Here is a 5,017-nt window from a genome sequence, read left to right as displayed (position 1 = left end):
CAAGTTGGGCAAAGTGTAAAAAAAAGTGATAGATTTATTAAATTGGTACCAATTTAGTCATAAACATTTTAATTGTGTCAATTTAGTCCTAAACCATTCGTATTTGTACTAATTGAGTCCATCTAGCCGGTTTCGATCGAGAATCACCGACGTGGATGTCGGTTGTTCTATGTGGTACGGTTTGCGTCAACGTGTATATTTTTATTTAATTTTTAATATATATTTAATTTTTTCCTTTCCTTTTCTTTTCTTTACTTTTTTTTTAATTGATGGCCTCACCTAGCCCCGGTCGAGGGTGTCCTACCCTCGCCTAGGCCCCGTGAGGGCCGCGGCATCCTCGTCTAGGCCAAATTTGGTGAGCCACAACAAAGGTTTGCAAGCCCTTGCCTGGGTTGCTGGCCTTCAAATTAAAAAGAAAGAGTAATGAAAATAAAAAATTATCAACAATTACTAAGAAATTATATAAAATATATACGTCTGCGTCGGCCCCGTCCCGTAGGACCACTAGCGTCCATATTAACGATTTCCAATCAAAATTATCCGGATTGACTCAATTGGCACAAATACAAAAGGTTTATGACTAAATCGACACAATGAAAAAGTTTTTGACTGAATTGGCGTCAACACAATAAGTTTAGGACTTTTTTGACATTCTTCCCATTTCAAGTTCAATATATCAAAGTTTTGGAGCCTTTTTCTTGTTTTACGTCTTTCTCCTTTCTCTTTATCTAATGAGCAATCCGATGAGCCATATCAATCACATGGCAAGAATTAATCGAAACATGTACTTTTAGTGATTTATATTTTCCTCAAATCTTCATGGGAGGAGTATTTCTCTAACCATGTCTATGATGTGTAGATCACAAGTGCATAGACATTACCAAGTTTGATTTTGATTAGGTTTAGATGTGGGTACGATGCATAACTTGTAATTCATGATCGGAGGAAAACATACCATTTTCTTAAGAAGAGAAGACAAAAAGAGCCTCAAATCACAAACAGTATCTAGCAGCTCGGAGGTGGGGGTGATCGTGTCTATCTCCTCTCGCAAAGCTAACCTCGTACGAGAAGACACAGAGCTCAATCACCATCATCAAGGTCAGTCAACATCATCGTCTCAAATAAAAATTGACCTAGGAAGCGAAGATAAAAGCAGCTTAATCACCAGCATCCTTATCCTCCCCCACTCTCTCTCTCTCTAGAGAACAATCGTCATTTCTAGAATCCGACACTCAATCACAATAAAGTAAAACGTAATGAGAAAGAGAAACCAAAACAACAGACTTTTATCTTAATTCACCCTTAAACTAGGTTATGTCTAGTAGAAGATTTTACGGTAATTAGTACATTGCATCTGTTATTACATTACTCAATTACAAACGAAAAAAAAGTATATATAGCAGTAGTTAATTCTTAACTTTTCGAGGAATCCTTTATTAATGGCTGTGGGCGACTGAAAAAAAATATGGGCTTAAACCAAAAACCCTATGAGACCCACATGTTTTTCTATTGTTAGGGAGTATGAACCACTCGCCAACAACCGGAAAGCTTATGCCCTTCTGGAGCTTCTCCTCTCCAAGATCATGTGATTATTGGGTGTGGTTCATATCCACATTGACTGGAAAATATGAGATCTCGCTCCCCGGTAAGCGGGCGGGAGTTCGAGAAGGCCGCCTTGGACGGAACCATAAGAGGTAGAGTCTTTAAGCCGCCAAAGAATCTTTATAGTTTCGATCAATGTTTTATTAGTAATTTGTGTTTGAACACATGAATAAATACTGAATGGGTTAAAGCTTTCTCAGCCCCTTGGGTTTTCTTGTGCTGTCTATATATAATCTTTCTTTTATAATTGAGAATTGTAATAGAGATACGGGAAGTGCTAAAAGCTATATGTTAGGAATTTCAATTATATTTTTAGTTTCTCTTTTAGTTAATGACAAAGACGTGTTTATTCATATATCCAATTATATATATATGAATGATTCCATAAGATTAGTTATCGGGAATATGAGTGACAGGTTCACAGCTAAATTAAATCTTTAAACTGTTCCTAGTCAATGGATCATTGAGTAGATATTAATGTTTCAGTTAAGACCGATGTGTTCTTAACTTCACCCTTAAGTAATGGATACTTAAGAGAATGATGAGTCACTAGTAATTGGATATTGTGATGCCCGAGTTAGAACACAGGTGCTTGTATCAGACAAGTTCACTGAATGTGATACGCATAGAACGATTAACAACATGGAAGATTTTTAGCATGGCCAATGTCTCATTATTCATGCTCTGGTCTTGTGTGAATAATCCTTAGACCTAAAGCACAGTGTTGACTTGTGTGTTGGATGTTTATGGTTCACATGTGTACGTTTTGTCGGTTCAATGATTTGTCTCTGTACTTGATGGTCATAGTTCATTCATATACGAAGCTACGCGTGTGCGTAAAATGGAATTGTCTCCTTGTTGCAAGCAAGATAAAATAATGATATCCTATGCGATCAAATCATGGCACTGCATTGAAATCCTCGGCTAGGATTATAACCGAGAATGAACTTTTCATGTCTTGGATAAAATGCAGGCCGATTAGATTTGTATGTATGATCGAGTTGGTGGCTTGATAAATAGTTCATGGTCTTTGTTTGATTATGACATAGTAAGATAGAAGAGTTGAATTATACTGTAATCAAAGCTGACAAATTCATTATGTTCTTAAAACATTTACATTGTCCGGGTAGCCATGAAATATTGCTAGAAATGAATCATGGCTTATAAGACTTGGAGGTTGATTGAGACAATCAATTCACTTGGGAGTACTAGGGCTTGCATGGTAACCATTCTCATTCTCCGATTCTCATTCTGATCCAGAAAAACCGATTCTGGTTCAAATGAATTTTTTGATTTTGTTACTGAATGAGTTTTAGAGAATCAGAACGTGTTTGATAACTGCACAAAATTTATGTTTAAAAAAAAATGATTCTTTCCCTATTTTTTTCATTTAAGTCAAATAACTATGCAGTTAATTTATAAAATTTCATTCTAAATTAAAGACTAATTTTCAGTGGACACTCAAATAATTTAAAATACATTATTTTTTAGCATGTCATGAATGAAATACAAATTTTAATACGTGATGTTTAAAGTTCTTTAAATGTTGCGTTTTCTAAACACATAGAAACATCTTGTGACGCACGGCTACTAGTATGCATGTTGGATGCCCTCATCCTCTGCAATATTCTTTGTAGGAGAGTGAAATCTATGAAATTTATGAAATTTAGGCCCAACTTTATGAAAATAAGGTCAAACTAGCATAATCTAAGCTTTTTCTATTTTTTTAGGATTTTCTAAATTTTTTGTTATTTTTTTTTAAAAATTAATTTTAATTTAATTTAATTTTTATTAGGTAGAGGGGAAAAAATGACAAGAAAATTACAAGGAATTAATTTTAAGATGACGTTAAACAGGAGAGACAATATTGCAAATATGTTTGTAATTACGAATTATAGAATTGAGTCAAACAGAAATTAAATTAAATGGGATTTAATTTAATTCTATTTTTTGGTTATGGACGTATATACATATGATGCATATGTACGTTCAAAATGGACACATACCGATGTTCCCAAAATGCACACGGTCAGACTGTGTGCATGTGCGTATTCTACACGGTCAAAAACCGCTGACCATGCAGCACACATGCACGATTAGCAACCGTTGCTGATCGTGCATATGTGCGGTCGCAGGTAATTGTGAGACAGAGTTTTTTTTAGTGAGCTAATTTTGACAGCGTACGAGAGACAAATAAAGTTATTCAGTCTCAAGTGTGTTTTGGCGAGCGAGAGAACAGAAAATTGTTTTCTTTATTCTTGCTCTTGTGATCAAAAGATTAAGAGCGCTTATAGTTATTTTCACGAGATTGCTAGCACAAACAATTGTGATGACTATCCGCGAGTTCATTTCTTCGTTCGACGTATGATTGATGGTGTGCATGAATTATAGGTCCGACACTTGTTGGGCTCGAACTAAAAAACATCTTAACCAACTTGTTTCAAGCACGCTACGATAGGTAGTCCGTTAACCCTCTTTGATTAATATGATTTTTGATTGAAACACATGAACAGAGCTTTTAGAGATACATGTATGGGTTTTATTTTTGCTGTGTTTATGATTTATTTGGCTATACATGTTATGTGTATTCCAACAACAAATTATACTAAAATTCTCCGCTTGATGTAGCTCTAGTTTAAGAGTAAACTAAGATAAACCTTGTGTTTCGATATATCTTTCTCACCTATACTCTTTATTTCATTATGTTTATGTGCCTAATTCTAGCCGTGATTTCTTTTTTGTCCATCTTTGCAATGAAAGTGATATAGCTTGACATCACCAGTCGAAGTAAGTCTATTTAAAATGAGAAACGAAAAAGAATGAAAAAAGAAAAATCAACGATCGTCTCTTCAGAAGCTTTAACTAATAACACCACATGAAGATCTTGCCACGATCTGCAAAATTTCGATTGCGTCGATGACCTGAGCTCCTGGTCGACCACATCCGGTCGCGGTCTTCTTTAATTGGTCGGGCCAAGCGTAGCAATTATTATTCCAGTTCGTCCCGTCGGTGTTGTGGTGTCGGACAAGTTGTGCCACGTCCACTTCAATCTTGGAAGACATCACCAGCATGAATCCAAATAGATTTGTCCATTCATTTCCACAAGCCGCCCGCCCGATTGCACTGATGTTCAGTCGTGTCCCCCTGTCCATTCACTTCCATATAACGAGATATTATTACTTGCACTTATGAAAAGTAGGTCCAAAACATGTGATCCGTTGGATCTTTTGGGTCTCCCATGAGATCCAAATGATCCAACGAATTACATGCACTTCGACTCTCTATATTCGGTGCTACTTATTTTTTCTACCATCACATGGCCCTGATATATTCTATTGGATGGTCTTGAACCTTTCTTACCCCAAAAATTTGCTAAAAAAGGTGGGACTTTCCATCACACCTATAAACTGATTAC

The sequence above is a fragment of the Rhodamnia argentea genome, chromosome 10, assembly GCF_020921035.1.
Source record: "Rhodamnia argentea isolate NSW1041297 chromosome 10, ASM2092103v1, whole genome shotgun sequence".
Classification (NCBI taxonomy): Eukaryota; Viridiplantae; Streptophyta; class Magnoliopsida; order Myrtales; family Myrtaceae; genus Rhodamnia; species Rhodamnia argentea.
Note: the sequence above shows the minus strand (reverse complement) of the source record.